This window comes from Pleurodeles waltl, chromosome 9, assembly GCF_031143425.1.
Source record: "Pleurodeles waltl isolate 20211129_DDA chromosome 9, aPleWal1.hap1.20221129, whole genome shotgun sequence".
In the NCBI taxonomy this organism is placed as follows: domain Eukaryota; kingdom Metazoa; phylum Chordata; class Amphibia; order Caudata; family Salamandridae; genus Pleurodeles; species Pleurodeles waltl.
The window spans coordinates 1047506799-1047524250 of record NC_090448.1 but is presented as its reverse complement, the minus strand read 5'-3'; the positions used below and the strand labels follow the sequence as shown (position 1 = coordinate 1047524250).

Below are 17452 nucleotides of genomic sequence, written 5' to 3'. Positions count from 1 at the left end.
GGATGTACCACCTATTGTCTTTTTCTTGTATGGTGCTGTTTTAAGGCGGGTGCCAGTCTTGAGGGGAGGTTTCTTTGTTGAATGTATTTGGTGATTTTTTTTTCCTGATAAAAGCGGTCCTGTTCATGTTCCATGTATTGCTTTGTGGGTGATACAAAGCAGCTTGAAGGTGGAGCTTCTGGCAACCAGTAACCAATGTAGTGCTCTTATCTGCATAGTTGTAGCATGTGAGTTGAAATTAATTGCCCATTTCTGGACATAATGTAGATGTTGAAAAGCATAGGTGAGATGATTGAGCCTTGAGGGACCCCTGCTTCTGTGAAGTAGGGTTTGGATGAGAAAAGAGGAGATTAGATGACATTTGGTCTGTTTTGAAGGTAGGATGTGATCCAGTCGAGAGCAGCCCCTTCTATGCCAGCTTTGTGGAGTCTTTTAATTAGGGTGTCATTGTCAACAGTAACAAAGGCAGCTGAGAGGTCCAAGAGATTCCATTGCGGTTGACTGTGTTGTTAAGATCATCCCAGATGGCGATGAGTACAGATTCTCGCCTGAAAGTATGGAGTTATGCCTCTCAAACCTCATTACTGTTAATCTGGTCTACTGACATCACATGATAGAGCCCGAAACAAGATAAAACACAGTGTGCATTTTGGAATGGACATGTGTGGATGGCGTCCCCTCATTATGTGTGCAGAAGTAATGCTGTTCCCCTGAGCCAGAGGGCAATGACGGCAGACAGGCAGACCGGCAGCCCTTGTGCCCAACCCCCATGTCTGTTCAAATTTGCAACTTGTTTATGTCATTGTATAGGGCTTTAACACGGCCTCAGGGGGGTTTAACCATCTATCACACTTAGAACACTCTTTTTACACATGTTAATTACCAAGGAGAGGTTTGTCTTTAAACTTGAAATGTGGCCATCCAGTGTAGAAAAAAACCATAGTTCTCTTATCCACAGTTCTGCACCTTTAGCAATCACCACTAATAAGCATTTTAGAATGTTGTTTCGTTTGATTATGACATCTATTGTTTTGAGATATATTGTGACATAATTTACTGGATGGACCATTTAACTGCTTACTCATAACACTTCCATTGTTTGTCAGTGTGTGCTTTGAAACTAGGGTTGGAGTGGCCTATAGGGCGATCTAGCAAAGCCAGGAGGACTGGTCTGACAGATCAGCATGTGAGCTAGTCTGTTGGTTGTTTGCTTCCCTGTTTTGCTGTCGGGTGGGTCAGTTTTTACTGATTTCTATGATATTACATAAAGATTGCCAGCAGCAAGCACACGTGCCATACTTTGCAAAATATGCATACAGTTTCTCTTTACTCGTTCAAATCTGTTCCGATTTGCTATACATTCGGGACTACACGTGCCAGGATGCAAAAAAATGCAACTTCTGTAAAGTCTATGCAGTTAACGCTTTACACTTTCTGTATCTTTACACAGCAAGTTGTAGGTTACAGCTAGGACAAAATGGGGACAAGGAAGTGGAGAGCAAATGTGATTATCCCCAAGGGCGCCGCGGGAGCACCCTGCCTTCGATTCATTTACCATGCAGCTGCAGCACGTTGATTTTGCCTGTTCTAGTTTGTAAATGAACACATTGTCCTGCACTCTGCTTCGTTTTGTGGACTGGGTTTGTTTCGGTCCGCTTTCTGCGCGCTGTGGCGTTTGCTTTCCCCTGCCAGTGCTGCTATCAGCGCCTGCAGTGTGCACCCTGGTAGTTGGTGTGTGAGGTGGGCGGGAGCTGGGATCGCTTCATTCACAGCCCGGGCGAGGGACTGGCACACACCGTGGCTGGATGCCGCTTCAGCCCGGACCTACACATCCTTTGCCGAGTGCCCTCTCGGACTCTTCGCAGTGACATCCACAGGAGACCCCGGGACAGGACATGGTCGTCGGAGAGTGCAGGAGCGCACATTCTTTTTCGGGTCCTGGGAATCGGGAGCTTTGTGATTGCAACAGTTGCTGCGTGAGCCTCAAACAAAGTGGAGCCCCGCCGCATCCGTGGAGCCTGCGGGTGAGTGATCTGTGCTGGGGGCCGGACACATTGCACCCTTCCAGAGCTCAGCGGGCAGGGGGCCGGGCCCCTCGCGTCCGGAGAGAGTCACGTTGCTATGGGTGGACCGGGCATCCCCACTCAGGGGTGCTTACCATGCATGCCAACCCCCATGAGCGGGGCAGACTCGCTCTGTTGCTCGTGAGGGTGCTGCACTTTTTTGTATTTCACTTTCTATCTCTTAAACAAACTTGTTTGCCCGTCAGGTGGCGGGGTACATAAAACATCTATTTCTTTGTTGCGAGCTCTCCGGGGCGGGTGTTCCCAAGCGCTGGCATGTATGTGCATGCCCGAGGGAACCGGCTCCGCTGCCCCCTGGCACCGGGACTGTCACTCCGCATCACGGAGGGGAATGTGCGCCCCGCGGTGGAGCGCTGTCCTCGAGGATTATGCGAACTATGCGGAGGCGCTCCAGGTCTGTGGGTGCTCCGCGAGCAGGGCACGGCCACGCCGGCCACTTGTCACCGAAAAGGAATGTGCCCCGCTCGGGGCTGTGAATACGCAGGCAGCGCACAGTGGGAGAGCTCCCTCTCCCCGGCTACCCCTTCCCTCAGTCTAGGAGGGCTACGGCCCCATACCTTCCGATTTCATTTGAATATTTTTTTTTTCTGGAGCAGGATGTGACTGTAACCGCCTCGCGAAGCCGCCGCAGGGTAGCATATGAACGCCCATCGCCACTCAGGGGAGTGCGTGAATGTGGGACCCAGGATTGTCGCTGGTTTGCGTATATTAAATAATCTTTATCTGCATTTTAATTGGGGTGAAAGTATTTCCGTCTTCCTGGCAAAACGCTTCTCGTTTAACATTTCGGCGTTAAGAGGTAATAGAAGGGACAGGACATTTATCAGCAGAGATCATTAGTTGCGCTAGTCAGGATTCCAGTTAACCAGTTGAAAATGGTTTAACCTCGAACCTTTGCAGAATAGGTGTGTTTAGATTTTGGATTACGTAAAGCCACCTGAAAACCGACTGACTTTCTACTGTATAAAAAACACACGAAGCTACTGAACAGCAAATATTCCAAGCTATAGATTCCAGTAGTCTTTCCCCTCATATAACTTTATTAGATGTAAAAACGCGTATGATTAACATTGCAGATCGATTAGAAACACTTTTGTATACAGACTTGCCTATTTTTTATTTGTTGTGAAAACACATACATATAGAGGAAACACCATTTCTGACAGGTCTGTTCGGATTTTTCCTAAACCCAATACCCAGCAGTGTTCCTCCGTCAACAATTTTGTTTATTTTATTGATTTTTTTCTATTCCTAGTAACATTTAACGATTACAGTGGCATAAGGCTGCCGGACTGACAGAAAGCGCTGTATAAACTACATTGTGCATGCAATTAATGTGTTCATTGGGCAGTAGGTCGCCCACCAGCACTCATATTGTTGTATTTCCAGCCCCCTTATTACTAATGGTCATAGCTATCCAGAGTGCAGCAAGTGCAGTGTCACCGGGGACCAGGGGCTGTGAAACCCAGTAATGGCTATTTCACTACCCATCCAGCGGACGGGGCCCATTTTCCACCAAAGTCCCTATCGCCTTGTTAAGTCACTGCTACTACCGTTATTTCTCGGCTTGTTCACATGTGCAGACAGAGACTATCAACACCGTGGTCCGGAGGGTAACGCACTGCAAGCTGAATATTTGGACGGACCCCTCCCATACATTCTGGTATCTAGGTTGGCTGCAATGGGGGCTCGGCCTGCAGGCCATAGCCTCGGACAGGCGGGCCAGGAGTGGCGCGTGGCGGTCCTGTCACGTACTGAGTCTGACTGCTGCTGGGACTGTAGCGCCTGGCCGAGTGGGACTGGAACCTGGCACCCTGCGAGCTGAGGGAGAGCCCAGCTTCTCTACGGTCCAGTGAGCTGTTCTTTAAGAAGGCGATGAGTCCACTGCCCATATCTGGGGCTCAGGAGTAATGTAGGCCAGTGCCCCCCATGGCAAGAATAGGACTGAATTCTTGAAGAGTTTGAGTGATGGTGGACGGACGTGCTTGCGAATCCGAAGAAGCATTTCCAGGGCTCTGTCTTTAAAAGGCCAATAGGTGTAGAGGCAAATCTAGAAAACTACCAGGCCTCTCCTCTCTGAAAGGCAAGCATCCCGCCAGAGTATCCACAGACAAAGCATAAGGTTTCAGCTCTGAAGGTATGGAGTTACGATAACAGGCCTGTGTGTGCTGACAGTCCATGAAGAAATCTGAACAAATGCTGAGACCTGTAGCTCTGGCGGACTGTTAGTTCTTTGTGGCGACCTCGAAACACACTAACTGGCTTTAAGGCGAACTGCTGGTGTCCACCAAGTCGGTGCCTCTGAAAGACCGGTAATCCATCAGCCGAATATGGAAACGTTGGAAGTGGCTTTTTAGGGCACTTCGAGCTTGTCTCCCCTCCAGATACCCTCATGGCACCGCCCACTCGTCGGCAGCACACTCCCCTGAGTAAAGAGGAGGGTTCTTTTTCCGTCATTTGGGGTTTGCCTCGTCCTAAACCCGCTATTGCTGTCAGTATTCCTTTGCACACTGCACCTCACTCACATCTGATCTTAAACGAGGAGGTTGATCGGAGCCTGTGGGAACACGAATCTTATAAACCAGTCTGACCCACCGAGAGGCACAGCCCTGCGGTGCGCGCTGTACCGTGGGTCATTAGCGCAAACTGTTTGCAGCCAGAGCCAGTACAGCAGAAATAAACACAGCACTCTCGCGTCACCTCACTGAGTGGATCCAATTGCTTGCAAACTAATGATATTCAGGGCACTTCTCGTTGATTGGCCTTGTGCTGTGTTGTGGTCCACGGCTAGAACACATTGTCTGTCTCTTTCTTTGGTAAACTGATTCTTTGCGAGATCAGCGCCCCATTTTTTCAGTCTGGCTTAAGCCAAGACCTTTTGTTTCAAATAAACATATATGCAGTGTATATGCTTACTTACAGTGCCTTTCAGTAAGCCCTGTTCATCCAGTGGTCTGCCGTAGCCTCTCACATTTTGTGCCCACCCACCGCAGCAAGGGGACACAGCTGGCCCAATTCAGCCATTGGCTTACCTGGCTGTGGGTGACCCATTCCACTTTTGCACAGTGTGCACACCTGCACAATAAGTAGCCCCCTTCAGTTCCGGGTTGTACCGGTGCAATGAGTGGTTTTAAATAGGAAACACGTATATATTTTTGACTTCACACAATTATTGCTTTCATACAAAACAATCCATGAATAAAATAAGCACCAGTAAAGTCCATGAACACCAATTAACAGCAGACGATTGGGGCTGCCAGTGCTTATTTTCCAATGCTTTTCAGTCCCATTGTTTCTAGTAGTAATCGTTGCATCATCAGCCGCCTTGCGTGCAGAGACACGCCTCCCCTTTAGTTGGCACTTCCTTTGTCCCCAGACTGCATAAGGTGCGAGCAGCGTCATAACGCTCTGGGTGTCGTCGACTGCACGCATGTAAATTGGTGTGGGTGGAAATGTGTCACTCCGGAGTCACGCCTGCGTCTGCAGCCCGTGCACCTCTCAACTTTACTCACTGTCTGTCCTTAGCTGCTTATTTCTCCTCTACACAGTTTTTGCGCTGCTTACTTGAAGAAGGTTACAGGAAAAGCTATTGCTGTGTTTTTCTTTTATTTTTTTCTTGAGAAAGTGCTTCATTTTTAAAGAATGCTAGCCATTTCCTTCCCGTGGTTTTAGAGCAGGGATGTTTTTATAGGATCTGAATGTTCCCAGGAACAATTTGCCTTTCGACTGAATCGAACTTTTGTACCCATGCCTCCGGATGATATAAATTGAACACTCTCCGTACTTTACACATGTAATTAGATATTCCTTGCCAGATGTGTGTTAGTTTCACCCCTGGTGCTATAGATCGAAGTTTTTGTTTATTTCGAAGGCTGAGTAAAATTAGTTTTTCGGTCTGTAATTTTAAGGGACGAGAGGGCGCACAGGGGGGTGGGAGAGGAGGCAGGAATCTTTCAGTGGAGAATCTTAAGACACTCTCTGAAAGGGATTGTTCGGTCCTCATCTAATCATTAAAGCCACGCAGAGGTAGCAAGCACACGCATTGCTGGGCTAGTTATGCGCTGGAAATCAAAATATGGTACTGTGCCATCTTTTATTTTAGACTGTGGAATTTTATATATTTTTAGTGTAAAGTGTACGTAGTCTGAAAGTGATTTCCTTCGGCTACAGGTTTAGGAATTCCTTCATCCTCCGAAGTGATGCTGGGGTTGTTATTTTCACCATTCTCAGATGCTCTAACGCTACCAACTATCTCGTCTCCAGTGTCCCCGCTGCTTTGTTTCCGAGAGCCCCCTGAGGGATGTACACTTGTACACCCGGTGAGGGTGCTCCCCTTGGCAGCAGGTGGCATCACAATGCTGTGCCTTCCATGGTAGAAAAACATGGCGGCCAATGACATCACTTCGGCCTTTGAAACATGGTGCCATCACTTTGCCTTCCCTTGTCACAAGGTCACATTGCTCGCCCTTTCTTTATCAGCAGGTGACGTGTCTGACCTTACTGCCTTCTCACTTCTTAACATTACTTATATTTTGAATGTTTGTTAGGTAATTTCACTATGCCATTTTATTACAGGTTAGAATATGACCTTTCAGTGTCTACAGTTACTTATTTCTGCAAGGCTAGCGCTAACACCCCAAAAATGCATCTTTTCGCTCGTGGCTTCTTTATTCTCACTGTCCAGTTGGTACATATAGCCATGCAGACCACACAGGGCCAAAAATATCACCGGTTCTGTACGTTACAATTCCTCCACTCCTGCAATCTGCATTTTATTCTGGCTCCAGCGATATGCCTCCATTGGCCGAGTTGCTTTGCTATGCTACCCTATTTTACTATACTACGCTGTTGCTAGCCAAATAAAAAAAAACAAAGTGAAGTAGGCTCCACGTGTCCTGCAGGAGTACATTTCTAAAGTTCCCTTCATTGGAAAGCCCCATCTCTTCATTTGGGCTTCAATTTAACTGAGTATAGTGAGATGTTCAGATATGTGATTACATAGTGGTTAAAATATACTTTTTGGGAGTATGATGTGGCATATAAAGGGACTTTTGAGCTTTTTAGATGTACGCAGTGACACTTTAGGGATATATGGAGCATTGAGTTTCTTTTTCTGGTCATATAATGAGACCTTTCGAGACAACAGTGACACTTAAAGGTCATTTGATGGCGCATTTGTGAAAAGTTATAACACTTTTGGAGCCTACGAAGTGTGCTTTGCATGGTTTTTGGGGACATGAAATCTTTCGTGACATGCTGCAAGTAGCCTAAGGTGTTAAAGTGTATTAGTAGCATCCTTGTGATACACGCATTCCACTGTTACAGGCCATGCACAGTGTGAACCTCTTACAAACACCTTGGAAGAGCCACAGGAATTGGAGGTGGGCTTTATGAATTGCTTACCTATATGGTTTATCAGTTAAGACTTGTCATTACAAAACCCACTGATTTCAGTAGAATAAACACTGATTCTGTTTCTTGCCCAATTCCAAGACACTGACAAATGTAGTTTTTTTGTTGCTATGGTACATGTCATTTTGTAGCCCACATCCCCACTGTTGTCTGTAGTTTTGCTCTTCCCTTGTCTGGCTGCTTGGAGAGTGGATATTCAATAGAAGATTCAATGTGAGCTATTTTTTATATTTAGCAAATGTTAATCTTTGTGCATAATACATACTGTTGGACTATGCTTCCTGAGGCACTTCACATTTAGGCAGATATGGGAGCCGCAATCTGTCGCGAATCACATCATTTGATTGTGAAAGCTGGGGTTAGAACCCAATTCTAAAGTGTGGAACTAAGATTTTAGACTTCTCTTCCCCATTGTTAATCCAGAAATATGCTGGATATGGAAGGGTTTATTAGTGCAAATAGAGGAGTCAGAAGTTCCAATCACTCAGCAGCTTTTCACATGAGAAACAAGCACGTATTGCAAGGTGAGCTCGCAGCATTTCCTTAGAGAGCTTATGTTGACAGTGTGAGTGATTTCTATACAGTGTGAACAACTTACACAGATGAATTTAAATCTTGCATTTAGAGGCAGACCATTCTCTTTCACAGACTGTGGTACTTTGAAATGTCAGCAGGGGGTTGGGCCTCCTTGTCCAGTGGACAAAATAAGTTAGAGTAGGCGAAAATTAGATATATAGTATAGTTGAAACAGCATTCATTCTGCCACCACTCCCAAACTCTCAGTACTGGGAAACTGTGAAGATTTTGCAGACATCCTTGACATCAAAATAACAATTATTATAGCCAGACTCCAATATTGACGAAAAAAGTATCAAAGCAAAGCTCTTCCGCAAGGCTGTCTGCCTAGGAGATTATGCATCGACCACACATTCATGAAATAGCCCTCGGTAAAGAAGACCGCATTTAAATCGACTTTTTTTATTAACAAAAGAGAGATACGTTTCGGGACCAGATAACTGTGTAACTAAACGTTACTCTTAAAAGCTGCCAAGTGTTGAAATACGGCGTCGTTTAAACCACAGGAGCAAGCCCAGAAACAATAGAGTACACCTAGCCAACTCGTGATGGCAAACCTCCTGGGGTAGATTTAAATGCCTTTCCACAAAGGGCTATTTCATAGATGCCTGATCGAGGCATAATGTATTAGACAGACTTGTGGGGTATCTTTGCTTTGATACTTTAAACCTCCAATGTTTAATCTGGCTTTGCAGTGCAGTTGTCTTGAATTCTTAGCATTACACCTTCTTTCAGCTACACACAGAGTGGGTTTTGGCTCCGTCAGAGGAATATTCTTGTCTCACTTCGTACTGTTGGTTGTTTGGTGTATCATGTCACCTCCTAGCAAATGCTTCTATGGGAATGTATGAGGGGCTATTTTACATCTTAAACAGTTTACCTCTGATGACTGCAGCTAATATGCCGTCATACCAAAAACACGAGATTGCTATGATGTCATTGATGAAGTTGCGTCAACAGAATGTGACAGCAGGTAGTCCAGTAAGACTCTTGGCACCAAGACTTAACATGGTCCCACATTTTACTCTTACTTTATGAGCACTGCAGTTCCACTGTATTTCTTTGGGGCTTTTAAAGACTGTATTCTAAGCCATACAGATAATAGTTGGAGGCTATCCGTGGATATGGGCAGATGCTCAGCAAAGAAAGCCATTGAGATAATGTAGTGAGTTAAACAGTTACTGCAGGTATTACTGTGTGATTTGCAGATCACAAGTTCGAATCTGGCAGGATCAACTCAGTCTTTCACTTCTTAAGAATATAAATTCAACATTATTTTATGATTCTATCATAGTAATGCCTGATATTTACAGACCACAAATGAGGGAAAACGCCATAGTGCTTGATATTCATGACACCTTTTTACTTCTTACCACCCAGCAGCAAACCTACCATAAATCATGCTCGGGTTTTGGGGGCAGGATAGTTTCTGAACTAGTAGGGCAAATAGGACATGTGGTTGATCAGTCTCTGGGCTCAAGAGTAGTCTTTTGTTCCAAGGAAGAAAGCGTGCAGTCCGGTGCCCTTGAATGTAACTTTCACACCCACATCAATGCAGAATGCAGTAGAAATTACCAGGGTTTGGGAAGACATGTTGAGTACAAGTGTAGCTAGGTAGTGACACTTTATTCTCAAATGGAAATCTAAGGTCAGCAGTTGGTGAAATCAAAATGATGAGCAGAGCCAAAGCTATGGGCGGGGGCAACTCTAGGTGGCAGTCTCTGGAGCCACCAGCAAGGGGATGGCAGAGTGAACTCAAACATATCAAATATTGCCCCATGGTTGGGATTCTTGGTTACAGGTATGGTGGCAAATGAGAAAAGATAAGTCATTGTATACAATATTTCAAAAAGCCTATGAATCACAAAGAGTGGCAAGAGCTGGGCCAAATCTGATATCTGTGGTCCTAATTTAAGATTTTTACTGAGGCCTTTAAACGGCCAGTATTGAGGGAAATTACTCATTAACAGCAGTGGAGGAAGCTTTGCTGTATTCAGAGGCGCCCGGGTTGGGTGTACCCTACACAATCCTTAAGGCTGCTTTCACTGCCATGATGAGGGCCCACCTCCGGAAAGGGAAGACTTAACGATGCGATTTAACCTTATTGGAGCAGCATGGCAATATTATCAAAGAAAATGTGGGCGCTTGAAATGTACTCTAAAGTGGGAGTACTTTTCCAGTAGCTACAAGATTCCCAGTCTATTTAATTCCTCAATTGTTTCCAAGTGGCATTTTGGCACAATATGAAAGCCCAAAAGAAACACACTTAAAAGATTGATATTTTTAGGCCTGGAACGAGACAGCTCCAATCCTTTAAAGTGCATTGAACTGTGAGTTACAAGATGAACGAGGAAGTGTCCGATATGAAATAATGAGCTGTTTCAACTACTCACAGTCTCAGTGTTCTGGGTGAAAAGGCTGCTGAGCCCAATAGAGAAGAAGAAAAGAATACCAAAACATGCTACAGGAAAGACAGACTATTGTTCAGATGGCAAGCCACCTTGCAAACAGCAGATGTAGTTAGTGGACTTACAGGTCATCCGGTGGTAGTTTGTGGATGCACTCGTTGGGGGATGGGCCTTTATATACTGATTTAATCTTGTAAAAATGTTTAAATGAAATCCAGGGAACTGTTCTGTTTCATGTAGGTTAGCAAGGGGGAAGGATTAATTCAGAGCAGATGTAGAAATGTTGGCGTGTTCACATTTGGATAATCTCCCCCAGTGTTCTCTGTAGCTGCCTGGGTCCCAGATGGGTACACAAATGAGAGTCTGTGGTTACCCTGCTCGCAGGATGTGGAGCCTTGAGCTGGCTTTGCTACCTCTACATTTTCTCCGTGATGTTGCTGAGACACGAGGAACAATCAGTTTACGGGATCCTGCTTTTACCTAAAGAGATGTCGGGGACATAATTGCGTCCATAAATGTGAGAACGGCAACCATTGTTGTTTCAGGTGTGGTGTTTGGCCGCAGTAGTTTCCTGCGGGGGTGCATGCAGCCGTGTCGTTAGCGTCGGGCCCGCATGAAAGAGACTGCGCGTCTTCCCATGCATTATTGAATAGCTGCAGTATTGAACCCCTCGTCGAGTAGGGCGATCGAGGAACATTTGGCGCGCGCCTCTGATTGGCCAGCTGAAGTGCGCGTCTTACGTGACAGTATTTTAATCATTTTCGCCGGGTCGGCGGATGTGTGGAGAACGCTAATCTCACAACACAATTTATGTTTCGGACATTGTATACTAGGGAGAATCATTCTTTGTGGCAGTGGGCTGTATGGGCGTCACATGCTGTTTTGAGTGTGTGTTTTTTTTAACTGAGCTATTGTAAACTCTTCCCATGTAACGTCGCAGATAAATACAACATCTGCTGTGCCATTTGCTTATGGTGGAGTTGGCCTGAAAATGGATGCAGCTCTCAAGTTCCCTCTAATTGATCCTGTTAGCTCGTCTAATTCCCCTTGCAGTTTCTAGTGGCGTCTGTCAAGGGTCTTGGTCCCAGGGGCCTGTCCTCATGTTCCTGTGCTTTCTGCGTGCAAAACGCGTTTTGCCAGTAATGCTCCATTATATCTCCCTGGCCCCAGATGAAAATGCTTATCACACCTCTGTACAGCCTATCAGGAGGCACATATGTAAAGGTTCGCAATGGTGCACTTCCATTGCTGCGCCATTTTTACCTCTCGTGTTACAGGAAGTAGAAAAAGCGGGATCTGCAGCAAACTTCCGTTTTACACCAGATCAGACTGACCTTCAAGTGTTTGATGTACTATATTTTTTGCAATTAATTCATAATCTTATTTTCTACATTTTGATACGATGTAAAAATCTGTAATACAGGGGGGAGAAAAATCGTTTTTTTCTTTGCCCTACAACATAGGTCTCAACGATGGGGCAAACCAATTGTCTGTTTTTGTAGCAGCACAATGTTTACATTATAATGGTTTTGTAGCAGCACAATGTTTACATTATAATTGCCATTATATAGAGATAACTGGTGAAAAGAAAAACCTTTCAGACATTCTGCTGTTCTGTCTCTTGTTGTGGTTATGAGGGGCTCCTAAAAATATGCACAGTTATTATAACTAGAGCCCAAAAGCCAAATATATGTTTTCTAGCAGAGTTTGCTCTGCTTCCTTGGGGTTTATAATGACATATTGCAGGTGGCTTCAAACTGGTGGATACTTTTACACGGTAGTAAGGCCTGCCTGACCAGAATAGTATGTTTTGCATCATGTATGTGATTGCATTTTTATAACAGTAACAGAACTTAACTGCAGTGTTTGGATAAGTCTAGACATTTTTAAACATTGCCAATGTAATAGAATAATTGTGAACAATTTGGAGTTGGTCCAGTGATTCTGTTTTTCCCACGGGGGAAGTTAAGACCACTGACTTAAACATAAGATATAAACTGCTACAGCAGCATTGTCTCACAGTCTAGTAAAGATGAATGAGCCTCTGGTTAAAGAATGAAGAGCTTAAAGCAAAGGAAGCAAATCATATAAACTTTGCACTAGTTTGTGGAAATTTCAGCTGTGCATGGTCCAGTTGGTGCAAAAAGTGCGCGATTTATGTAACAGGGTCCCAGGATTTTTTTCTCTGTTCCAACTAAATGCTAGTCTCCATCTTCTAAATGATCGAAAGATCTAAGACGGCTGGAACTATTTATTTTCCTTTTGTTTAAGGGATGTGGCTGGAAAGGCGCTGCACAAGTTTGTTCTTAAGCCCATATGAGCACACATGACTGAAGTCATTTATTTGTATTCTATTCATCTGTGGTGTTTCATTTTTTAGTGTATTTATATTCCACAAACCTGGCTATGACAACAACAGAGTGCTGTGCTTGCACGGGGAAGAGAACAATTCAGAAATGTTGTAAGAAAACAACGCTAGTAGGGGTTGGGGTGTATCTCAACGGGAGGCAGGGGTGGGGTTGCTTTTGGGGGTTTGGAGTAGGCCTGGGCAAAATTCTAATTACACCAGATTAATCTGAGTAATAGTGGTACTTTTGTGTTACTCCTTTTGATGTAAAGTGACACCATTTTGTTGTAATTATGCTATTGCAAGTTACGCCTGCTGTATTTTGAAGCTCATGTTTAGGTTGGGCGTTGGCAATGTGCTCATTGCTTCTGCAGCGTACTGTAACGCAGAAGTAGCAGACCCACTCTCCGAACAGGATACAGCATTTGAGCGATTTAGCCTGCCCACCGAAGAGCGAGTCATCTCTCCGGACAGGCACACATTAGAAGTTAACTCGCCTGCTAAACACTTGCAGGCCCCACAGGATGGGCTAGTAGGTGTACAAATTACCTTGTGTGGCGTGGGAGACATTGAAGAAGGCCCTCTAGCCCTAAACAATCGGCTGACTATCTGTAATAAGTAAGGCAGTGAAATATGCCAGAGTTTTCATAATGTAGGGCTTATCCTTTGCATGAGGGAATGGAAACAAATTAATGTATCTACAATACAGTGGACACATTTTTAAATTAACCTGTAACAGTACTAGCCCCACCCCTTTTTTCTTTTTACCTTCAAACGATTGATGACACTCACATCAGCCTTTATGTCCTTTTCCTAACACTATAAATTTGTGGATTTGTTCACCTGCTTGCCCATCCTATGCAGCGGAATTCACCAATGATGAAAAGCCCAAGACAATGTTACACTGTACAATACCCTGCACTGGTAGCGCTTGTGTGGTGTCTCCTGCCTCTCCTCCTGCCTTATACATTTTAAGCAGGAGCATCACACATGGCTCTTACTATATTTTGCACTAGTTATAGCCAATCAGTACCATACATAAAAATGCTATGAGATCAAACTATGGACTTTTATAGTGACTATTGATGTGTTTGGATGGTTCCTCAACCAGTTAATCCCTTTTTTTCTCCTTTAATTATTATACTGACCCCAGCCAAGACCTATTGTTTTTAATACAAATATATACTATACACACTTACTAGGGATTGACTTTATCTATGCTTTATTTTTTTAATTTTCAATTGTCTCTACCAACCACACCAGGTGGTTTACCATCACAAGGAATTGTCTGGAGGCAACTGAAAATGTCATGCATCCTTATTGTTTTTTCGTAACTGGTGAATGTCCACTGTGTACCAATGTGTATCGGATCTTTAGCAACTTTGCTGTTTTTACCATATTCTATTGTGAAGATTGTAAGTGCCGATAGATAAGTATCCTAGTCTGCCTATAAATGTCATTAAGCACCCCTGCAAAAAGATGAATTATTGGTGCACTTTAAGTCTTTAATATGGAGAAATCTGAATTTTTTTTATTGACTGTACTATGTACTTACGCAAGAACAACATGTACGAGGTCTCTGACAGTCACTCAATGTCACATGCTTCTTAAGGTTCATATTTTTAGCACACTGTTTCTTATTGCTGACAAACGCTATAGTCCGAATGCACATTTAAAATATTATTAAAGCTCCCATGTAAAATCTTCAAGGTGCACCCTAGTGGTTCACAGAAATATACCATTTGAGGAGAAAATGGGTGGTCAAAAATGGTAAAATATCTAACACTTAATCCATATTCTCACACATGATCACGGTCAGACCCCAGTTACTCTTTCGCTCCATTTACTAAAGCAAGCATTGGCAAACCCACTAGGTGTCACCTTTGGGACCTGATGGCTCTGCCAGTTGTTTTGAAAGATGCTTTACAGCATCCCTGATATAGTGCAGCATGGCTAAAGAAAACTTAAAACAAAAGTCAGCTAGCCATGTCAATTTGTAGGAGCATGCACCACAAATGGGAGCAACAGCAGGGCCAAAGGGAAGCAGAAGCTAACAAGGATGAACAGGTGAGGGGGGTCAAAACAGAGGGTGCTGGTGGATCAAACGTGGGAGAGAAGCACATGAACAAGAAAGCAACAGGGGGGTGAAGCACATAAGGGCTGGTTCATCAGGAGGAGGATGGGGGAGAAACACCCAGACAAGAGAGCAACACAAAGGGGGGAAAAAGAAGCATACTAGGGATACAGCTGGAAAAAAACATCCACTTTCATGGGGTACGTAAGACAAAAGAAAAAAGAAGCTCACTAGAAGGAGAGGCAGGCACAAGATAGACAAGCCATCTGCAAGGACTGGTAGACTTGACCTAAAATCATCTTTGCTTTTGAGATCTTTACTTCTCCCCAGAATTTATTGGTAGGAACATGTTAGGCTTCCATCGCCAATGTTCCGTGGTTTTTCATGTAACGGTTGTAGAAAATCCTAGGGAGGAGTTGATCACACCTGCTTTTATCCTTCATGCCTGGAAGATATCACTGTCCACACTCTGTTGCCTAATGATGCAATACGTGCCCAGTGTTGTGTCCGGACACTGAGTGCAGGTGGCTATCTAAAGCTACATTTGGTATTGCAAATCAAATACTGATATGCAGAACAAGGATTAAACCCAGAAGTAGAGGAAGAAACAGACACATAATCAGGAGAGAGTTAAGTAGGTGAAAACCTCTGGTTGCCACAAATGACTAGACATTTGTCCATATAAACCAGCCACATTTGACTTGCTGCTGGAGACCGCATTAGTATGCCAAGACTGATAAAGACAAGCAAACACTTAGGCTTCTTCATAGAGCCACTGTATTGAGTTATAGGAAGGAATATTAATGCATTTGGAAAGATAACATTATGCGCTTCTTCTGAAGCTTTATATTTCTTCAATCCGTTCCATGACCATAACAGTCTGCCAAACTTGGCAAATTTGCTGATCTTGTACTGCTGTTGACCTTGGAGTTGGACATGCGTAACAATAAGTGCAAAACATACATATATTTTACAATTAGACGTCTCATGTTTACTTGTTCTTTTTTTAGATAGGTGCATATTTAACTATTTTATTAAATGTGTGCAGTTTATAAATCTGTCTCGGCACTATGACAGACATGTTGTGCTATATTTCCTAGCAAGCATTTGGTTGAAAGATATGAATATTGCAATCTGGGCATGTCTCTTAATTAATGGCAACTGTGACTAATAAGGCTTTTTGTATGTTAAATAGGGCAAATAGAGTTGTGATGCATTTACCTTTGTGAATACTACCACTCAATTTTTTGCACCTTAGCACTTGCACTTTGCATTTTCGGAGAATGCAATTTGAAAAATAAATAAAATGTTTATCAGATGTTACCAAGGCACTGGCTGGTTATTAGTGCCCTGGTGAGACACAGAATATGAAGAGTTTGACTTGCAGTCTGAACCCTTTCTTTAAACATGACCTTGGAGTACTCATAGTCCATAATTCTAGTTGACCTGGCATTGACTCTTTAGCGGAGTTAGACTCAAGCCCAGCTGTGAAGGTCCCATTCAGCTCCTTCTTACAAAAGGAGGGAGGAAAGCTTACTCAAGTAGTCCCACTTTTAAATCTGGACATAAGTTCAACCTCTAAAGGCCAGATTTAGACCTGCACCTCTCTTCTACAGTAATTTTCAAATACTGTTTCACCTGCATTCCTGAAGTCAAAGATACACCATGAATAAGAAAACCACAAAAGCTTGTTGTTAAATAGTAAAAAGTAAATGTCCTTCGTCAAACAGATAAGTCAGTGCTGTATGTCATCAGGTAAGCATCCTCTGTTGGGTACTCTATAGCTGATGACATACCACACACCAATACTTACCTCAAGACTTATGAGGGTGTATCCCCCCATGTTTGTCCTGATAAAGAACTTACCACAAATCATGAGCAACCAGGTTGAAACGTTGATGCCCACATGATCAAAGGCTTGATGCCGTCATTATCGAAGGCTTATCAAGCAGGCATTACATTAAGTTAACTGTTTGCTAACAGACATTTAATTTGCATTATCTATCAACAAGGTTTTGGGGTTTTCTTGCTGTTTAATATTCGTTATACCGTGTCACCTTCACAAGCACTAAGCTGCCCTATCTCGCGCTTTTGCGATATATATGCTCTGTTTATGAAAATAGATTGTTTAGCCTCTTTTCCAGTAATAATTCATGGTGTCAAATTATTCCCTGACAGAATCATCATACAATATATAATACTATCGGCTATGGGCTACATTTTGTCCTTACTATTATATATAAGGTGACACTACCCAGATATTTTTAAAGTCATGTTAATCAATCCAACTACTTTAGCTATGCGGAATTCTTGCTTACAGCCATCTCTTAAAGAATATAAAAACTGTTTCTGAAATCCGATGGGCACAAGATCAGAGTTCTTGTCTGTGGTGAGGGGCAATTATAGACCTAGGACTTATGTCCTGGATCGTTCATGTCCTGCCCAATTTTGGTGAATTCAGGAGGATATAAGAATATCCTAATTGATGAAAATGTATCCTTTGAACCATTACTTTGGCCTTACTTATCAGCAGAAGATTTATAAGCAAGTC

At 43.6% G+C, this 17452-nt stretch overlaps 1 protein-coding gene across 4 annotated transcripts in view; it reads left to right on the top strand.

Annotated features, from left to right (window-relative positions):
- FRMD6 (FERM domain containing 6) overlaps nucleotides 1-17452 on the top strand; it is an 802352-nt gene that overhangs the window by 642023 nt on the left and 142877 nt on the right. For 2 of the 4 annotated variants that reach the window (XM_069208647.1, XM_069208644.1), the window contains exon 1: nucleotides 1704-2024. The exons of the other annotated variants lie outside the window; for them this stretch is intronic. The gene's annotated coding sequence lies outside the window, so the exon portion shown is untranslated. Of the gene's footprint in view, nucleotides 1-1703; nucleotides 2025-17452 lie in introns of those variants that run through there. 4 annotated transcript variants of the gene reach the window in all.